Genomic DNA, 8,632 nt, shown 5'->3' with positions numbered 1-8,632 from the left:
GGGGGGGGGGTTGGCGGCGGCAGCACTGATACGTATTTGTTCAAAGGAGGAATTAATTAGCGTGCCTTCGACCCAGGCTACGAGATCGGTATCGAAATCGGCGCGGATCAATCCGTCCGCTTTACGAGCGTTCTTACTTGGAAAAGTTATGAATCGTGAGCCGGATGCGATGACATTGATTGCCGCGAAGCCCGCGAGGCGTTGAAGCACCGAAGTCCGCTCGAAGCGAGAAAGTACGTTTACGGAAGAAATATCGGGCAAGCCAGACCTTTCCGGATACTCGCCGGTTAACGTTTTGTCGAGATTCGTGTAGCGGTTGTCTCTCGGAACCGCTTGCTGTACGTTATTTTTGTTATTTTGCCGTGGATCCGTGGATCACGGATTTTATTCGAATTGTCGGTATATCTGGGTTCTTATTGTTTTCTGACGATGAATTGGTGTGATGTAGATTTGTTATTACATGTTATTGTTTATTGCTTCATCGTTCTTTTGTGGGTCAGTGACAAGTGATATGTTATTGTCAATTTTTTTTATCATTTTGTGGTATCATTATATTGATGTGCTTTAATTTTGGATGCTAATTTTGGATCTCTAAAGCTATTAAACATTATTATTTTTTATTTTAATATGACTTCGTGTGGAATCTTGATATGGCTTCAGATCAAGAATTTTATAAATCTCTTCGATTCGTAGGAAAGTTTTCATAATTTTTATTTATATCCTCCAATTGGATTGTTGATGATTCGATTTATCTCATTCCGGATATATAAAGCATACCGAAATGTCGGTTAATCTTGTTTAACTGTTCGGAGAAAATTGGTTCCATTTTAAGAGAGTGGATCCTAATCGATTTTGAAATGTATTCTCGTGATTATATTTCAACTTTTGAGGGCTTAAATTAAAGCTGGAAGATTGCGTTTTATGATAGGTTAATTTAAATTTATAGGAAATTTCGATATCATGTCGCAAAATTTATAAGTCCCGACCTACAGTTCGAAAAAATTGATCCTGTTTAGTAACTTTGATCCGATTTTAGAATGAAACGTTTTATTTGAAATATTTTCCTTCCACGCTAAGAGTTACATTTGATGGAATTGCAACGAAGAAATATAAAACGACGGATTCTTATTAATTTTATAAATTATGCGACAAGATATTTTCGCGTTTTTCGATCTTCCAATTTAATATTTTGCAATGTAAATTGTATACACGTTATAATTGAGGTTAAACCATCGGAGAATAAAATTTTAATACCGTAAAAATCACAAATAATTAAACAACTATAATTATTCCAATGCCGTTTATTTAAAATTGTTAATTTATTACATAAAGATTAAATGTGAACACAACAGTAAGCCTACATTCAATTATTGAAGCATCTGCTTGAATTACCACAGGTAACACCCAGATAACCATAAAATAACTGAAAAACATTCTCTTTAATCCAACTCCAACATCCTGGGAACCACCGAAAGGTAAAGATACCGATCTCCCCCCTCAAAGCAGCAAACGCAAAACACCAGAATGTATACACAGAGGCAATCAAGATTGGATTAGTTAAATCTGAAAAATGAAAAAGACCAAAGTACAAGATGCAACTTGCTTCACCCTCTTGAACCGGTCCGCTGAAAACGTTTCTTTTCACTTATTTGCCGCAGATCTGGAAACTGGGATCCTGTGCGCGGATTTAATTTCATTAAACTATACTCGGCAGTTTAGTCGTGATAACATCTCGCACAGGTTAGGTTTCTTGTAAATTAGGGTTGTATTTATAACTGGAAAATACAAATTACGAAGGTGTACGTTTAAAAATTACGAAGATACACATGTAAAAATACAAATTATAAGGTTACAGTAAAATGAAATTAAAGTAAATTAAATTAAATTAAATTTCCAAAAGTTACTGTTAGAACTCACCATACAATGCTCTGTCTTTGTCACAATTTTGTCTAAACAGACAGGTCAAATTTAAAAAATCGATTGTAATGAGTAGTCTGCGAATTTTGTACATTTATGATAAAAATGAATTGGTCAAATACAAAATTGTAAAGACACCAGCAGAATTTAAGAAAGTTATTAAAAATGAAAATATAATTCCATTTAATCTATACTTTTTACAATTAACTGGGACAATTTTTACTTTGCATAAATATCCGCAGTATAGTAGTGAGATATAGAATGCAATTACACAAGTGGAAGTTGACAAAAATATTTCAAATATTTTTTGGTATCGCAAATTCCATTTCCAGAGGTTTTAATTCCAACAAACTCATTATTTTCTATTTTTTCCGGATACTTAAAAAATTGTTCTTAAACCCATAGACTTTTATATGGTGATAATAATTAGCCAAAAGACCGATGTGATGAAAAAGACATTACAAAATAAAAATAGACAATTGGTGTGTGACAAAAATTGTGATACTGGTTCCATCGATCCTAGGAGCTAAATCGCTTAATTACGATTAATCATCGTCGGTTCCCGGTGACTGTGGGGCGTTTGGTAGTCGGCGGCCGGTCCAGAGGACACGACTACAAGGTGGCGGGAGAAAGGGAAGAGGCGACTTTCACGGCGCACGCGCTATAGATCGCGGTGCGCGTGCCCCTCTCTCTTTCAAGGATCGAGCGCGCACCTGCGCCCGGTTGCGTGACTTTCCTCCCTTTCTTCCCTCCCAATCAGTGCGCGGTGCCGCGATTTAATGCAGGCCTTTACGATTGTCACTGCGGGCATACGCGGCCCGTCGTTACGGTCACGAGACCCTCTCCGTCCGCATTTATTTATAACATATGACGCCCCGTTCGACCGTTCATTATCCGTGTATTTGCACGCATAATCGTACGTGGGAGCCATTAACCGGAGACATTTCATTTATGTATTAGCCAGCACCGATCGACCGCTCGTGATTTTTAACGATCCGCGCCGTAGCCCTCCGGTGAGAATCTTTTCGCACAGTTTCAACGTGGATTTAGCGATCACACCGCACTTATTCCGGACGCGAATTTATGAAATCGAACCGATTTTATGTTCATTGTAATTCATTAAGGACTGGAGGTTTATTTAACTCTGCTTCCAAGTAAATCGATTGCGTCCGACTGGTTTATGGAAAGTTGATCGGGAACGATAAATTTTTTCACTGGGGGGCACGGAGCTTGGTAATTATATTTTGACATTGAAGTATTTAAGAAATAAATTGCAATCATAACCAATGACTCCGCAGCATTGAATTGGTCAGCTGATTACTATATTTTTCAAAGTGCTGCGTAGATGGGTTACTGCGCTAAGCAAATATTTCATTATTTTGTATTGTCTGTTCTATTTGAAGTATTCTTTTCTGGGCTATCGAATGGAATTGATTGATTCTTGTCAAAATTTCGATCATTTCTTATAGTCAAATGGATCTATTAGCGTGATCTTTCAGCTTATATTTACGCCCTCAAAAGTATAAAAGGCGAACGTTTCAAAATGATTGATTCAATTTAAGGGATCTCTTTAAATCCGTTTTAGAATGTATTCCTGTTCGAATTTTTGAACTTTCCGGGGCTCAAATTAAATTCGGAAGACCGCACTTTATAATGTGTACATTTAAACTAACAGAAAAATTCCATATCATATAGAAAAAATTCATAAATCCTAACCGATAGCTCGGTCAAAATAGACTCGATTCAATGGGGATTTTTCGAATCGATTTTAGAACGTATTCCCGTAGGAATTTTTGAACTTTCGACGGCTTAAATTAAGGGTGGAAGATCACACTTTACGATAGTTCCATTTATGTATATAGGAATATTCGATATCATGTCGACAAATTAATAAATACTGACCGCAAGCTCGGTTAAAATATCTGAAGATGATTCGTATCAGTTTTTGCACGTAAGGGACTCAGTAACACAATTTTACAAAATCGAAAAATCATGTTCACGAAGTTATATTAATCGTAAGTATGTTCTCACATTAACAATTAATTCCTCTGGAGATATTCATCGAATTTGTTAAACATTCCGTTTACAAGGTTTCCGAGAATGGCAGCGCTGCCGCTAATTTGCCGGACGAATCGCTATCGCTCGATCGATCGCAATAAGAGCTTTTTTTCTGGGAGTCCCGCTTCCCATGTTCCTCTTGCGGGAATAAATTGCCGTTTGGATAACGTCGACACAACCATAACGGAGCGAAACGTAGCCCTGTGCAGTGCGCGGGCGTGAAAATTACACGGAAATATGAATGGTATCACGCGGCGATATCGGCGCTGGGTAAAATTGCCAGAGGAGGGGAAAAAAAACTTTTTATCTCGGTTAATTCGCACAGTGCCCGCTGCGAGTAATTTGCGGGCCGGGACGGTAATTAATGATGGCCCTTATTAAACGTCCCCGGTGTTAACGATCGCGGCGCGGCGCGGCGCTCTTCGCTGCAACGCGTTGCAGAGCGTTGCAGAGCGTTGCAGCGCGTTGCATCGTATGATGCATCGCGGCGGCGTATAAGGCCGTGGACAATTACGTTTCGTTAAATTGAAATTTCGCTGCTCGTTTTCTGTCGATGCGTCCCGGGGTAGAACCGTCGCAGCCGTATTAACGGCCAGTTAATTAACTTCGCCTTATTCGAACCGGTTCGGACCGCGCGGAATGCATGCTCCCGGCTTACGTATAATTATACTAAAATATTATGACGCCGATAACAGAGTCGCCTCGCTTCTCGACCCGCCGCCGGTGACTGATCGACGATCACATTGTCACTTGCGATACGCGCGAATCTTATCACTCGGTTGCGTAAAACAGCTCTTGTAAATTGCTTGTGCACCGTTTTTTTTCTCTCTTTTTTTCTACCCTCTCGATGAAAGTCGAGAATGTTAAAGAGCTTAATGAGTGTCGTGTATGATACGCGCGCACGCTTGTGCATAATCGATGTTCCGGATTTCTTTGCGATCCCGAGCGAAATGGAACGACACCGTAGGGAAATAAATCTTGCGTTTTTGTCAATCTGACAGGGGCGCGTTGCTTCATCGTTCTCTGGTTTGTGAAACTGTCGAAAATGGAGAGCGTGTGGTTTTTTGTCTGTGCAATGATCAACTCAGAAAAATTTGGCAGTCTTCAGACTATCTGTAGAAATTGTTATAATTGAGAATGTAATTTGAACGACAAAATTCTTTTGTTTTTAATATGTAATGGAGTGATTAAAGTAATTTTTTCGTTAACCCTCGGACAGGGTTGTACTAATTCAATTACATTGTAATTCAATTACACAATTGAATTACATTGTATTTCAATTATATAGTAATTCAACTACGTTGTGACTGAATTGCATAATCCAAACCTTTCAAATAATTCAATTACTAATTATTTTAACCAGATGTGTAATTGAAATACAATATGATTAAAATACAGCTCTCCAAATCATAGCCCAGAACTTCGAGGAAGTGCGATATATTTTTATGTTTTTCTTCCATATACTTGTTTGCTCTCTATGCGGTGTATTTTCTATTCCCCGTCCTAGTTCATAATACCTAACGCTATTTTATGTAATTTAATTACAAAGTATTGTATAATTGTACTGCAATTGCAATTACGAATTACATTGTAATTTAAGTGAACGAAGATCTGAATTATAAATTACAATATGACTGAATTACAATGTGATTCAATTACCTTGTAATTATAATTCATGGAGTAATTTAATTGTAATTCTACACAACTCTGCCCTCGGAAGACTTGGATCCGTTTAGACTCAGTGTTACAATCGTTGCATCTAAATTATAATTTTATAGTAACCAATTTCAATCTCGTGTTACAGTAGAACCTCGATTATACTTAGTTTCAGTGTCAAACTAAATTCTTACCGAGCAATAAAATCGTATAGTAGGGTAAGGGACCTAATTACAGTGCCTATGATAATTATACTTATTTTGAAAGCATAATGAATATTAAAAAAGGAATATTACATCTTCTCATTAAAATCAGTTAATAAATATGTTACATATCTCTTTTTTAATATTCATTATGCTTTAAAAATAAGTATCATTAATATAGGCACAGTAATTGGTATATACTGGTATATATACATTAACTGATTTTAATGGGAAAAATTGAATATCTCTTCTTCAACATTCATTATGCTTTAAAAATAAATATAATTAATATAGGCACAGTAATTGGTACCGTCACAGTAATTGGGTCTCTTACCCTATATGGATTGTTTTAGACCGAACTACTCCTTCATGGAAAGTAATTAGACATAAAGAATTTAGACATCAGAGGACCGGATAATCGAATTGTATTTGTAGTTGGTCCAGTAAGAAGATCAAAGCTGATTTCAAAGAGATGCATAAAATTCACTGTCTTCACTGGTGACTGTAAAAACCATCGAAGACCACTCGGACATTATTACGCACAATTACACTTATGCAAGAAATTTCTTCCGACCGAAACGTTCGTGAAGGAATCGCCGTTTCACGCGCGGAGAGGCTCGATAAAAAAGAAAACTTTCTCCGTCGCTGATAAGTGCGATTAAGGTTCAGCCAACCGCTTCTGGCTGTGCACAGTGGGAAAAAAATGTAGGTAATATCGCGGCTTCGTTTTTTTGTTTCTCGTTATAATCGAAAGCGATCCTTTGATCACAGGGCCCGGACGTTTTTCGGCCGCGACCGTGTCTTGTCACTTGTTTCCAGTCATCGTCCGTAAGCACCGCAATTTCACTTTTTGTTAGCCCGTCGCATAGCATTGGTGCCATGGTAATTCGGGCCAGAAAAACACGCGGCCTGATTCGCGAGCATAACTTGAATAATCGTGAGGCGCGCGCGATTATGCACCGTCGAGAAATTCGCCGGTAATTCGCGTCTCGTTTACTCTGAAATCGGTTATTTTCGGATTATTAGCCATGCTTCTCCGTGAAACCGTTCGCCTCACATCATATTTGGTTTGATGATAATATCGAGCCTCGAAATCATTCGACATTCGTGCAATTGTATTGAATGTCACTCTTTTCCTTCGTGTAGGTTCCAAGGAAAGTTCGATATAATTTCAAAAATTCATAAGATTCGACAGCCTTAAAGTTGACTCGATATCAAAGAGATTCTTTGAGTCGATTTTATAATGTGTTCCCATTGGAATTTTTGAACTCGTGAGCGCTCAAATTAAAGCTGGAAGGTCGCACTTTGTGATAGGTTCATTTAATTTTTCGTGAAAATTCGATATCGTTTTGAAAAATTTATAGATCCCGACCGACAACTTGGTAAAAATTGACTCGATTTTATGGGGATTTTTCGAACCGATTATAGAATGTGTTCCCGTAGGAGTTTTTTAACTACGGAAGGCTCAAATTAAAGCTGGAAGATCGCACTTTGTGATGGTTTCATTTACGTTTGCAGGAAAGTTCGATATCATTTTAAAAAATTCATAAAACTCGAGAGTCTTAAAGTTGACTCAATATCAAAGGGATTCTTTGAGACGATTTATAGGATTTGTTCCCGTAGGAATTTATGAACTTCTGAGGGCTCAACTTGAAGCTGGGAAATCGCACTTCCTGATAGTTCCATTGAAGTTTGCATGAAAATTTGATGTCACGTCGAAAAATATATGTGTAGATCCCGACCGACAACTCAGTAAAAATTGACTTGATTTCATGGGGATTTTTCGAAACGATTGTAGAATGTGTTCCCATTGGAATTTTTGAACTTGTGAGGGCTAAAATTAAAGCTGGAAGATCGCATTTGGCGATAGGTCCATTTAAATTTGCAGAAAAATTCAACATCATACCGAAAAAAATGGTTCAATTCCGACCTACAGCTCAAAGAAAATTGATTCTGTAGCGATCACTTTTGTTCGATTTTTTCCCTTGTAATTTTCAAGCTTGTGAGATCACAACTGGAAGCTAATATGAATGGTAAAAGATGACACTCTGTGGTACATCGTTGTAAGTTGCAGAAAAATCTATATCAAAAGTTTATATTTTCAATAACTTCCCATTATCGTCGGAACTATGTGAGAGCTTATTAAAAAGGTCCACAACACTTTCGATCACTCATAAATGCATAAAAGTCTGCAATCTCGTCGTATCAGTTCAGAGACGAAGTTACGTACCTCAGAGACAAATTAACAATAAGGTAAACATCCCAGTATCCGGACGCTTAAGAAATAGCGGTACGGTATTTCTTAATTTAACGTGTCAAACCACCATAAAACCTAACAGGTTTTGTTTAATTCGGAAGCTAATACAACGTAATTACTGAAAGTTGAGACAGTCAAACCTCTAAATCATGTTAGGCATATTTATTTTAACGATTATACGAGAAGGGACAATGTCCCAGTTAGCGGACAATCTAAGAGTGCATATCCCAGTACCTGAATTACATTGTCCTATTAACCGAACACATAATATGTACGATATTACCTGTTACCTCTTCCGATGCAGTATTAAACATTTGTTTTAATTGATGTTGTGTATATTTTTGTTTTTTCGTTTCTGCCATGCTTAATTTATAAAAGAATAAAGATAAAGTTTAATTTTATATGAATCTAAAATTTTAAGGTTATGTACAGGGCGTAAAGAAATGTTTGGTCTTTGCTGCCATAGGCGTATTCCACATCTACGGATCGATGAAGATCAGTAAAAAAGAGTTGACGCAATATTATCCTTGTCCTCGAAGTT

Source organism: Halictus rubicundus, chromosome 1 (assembly GCF_050948215.1).
Source record: "Halictus rubicundus isolate RS-2024b chromosome 1, iyHalRubi1_principal, whole genome shotgun sequence".
Classification (NCBI taxonomy): domain Eukaryota; kingdom Metazoa; phylum Arthropoda; class Insecta; order Hymenoptera; family Halictidae; genus Halictus; species Halictus rubicundus.
Note: the sequence above shows the minus strand (reverse complement) of the source record.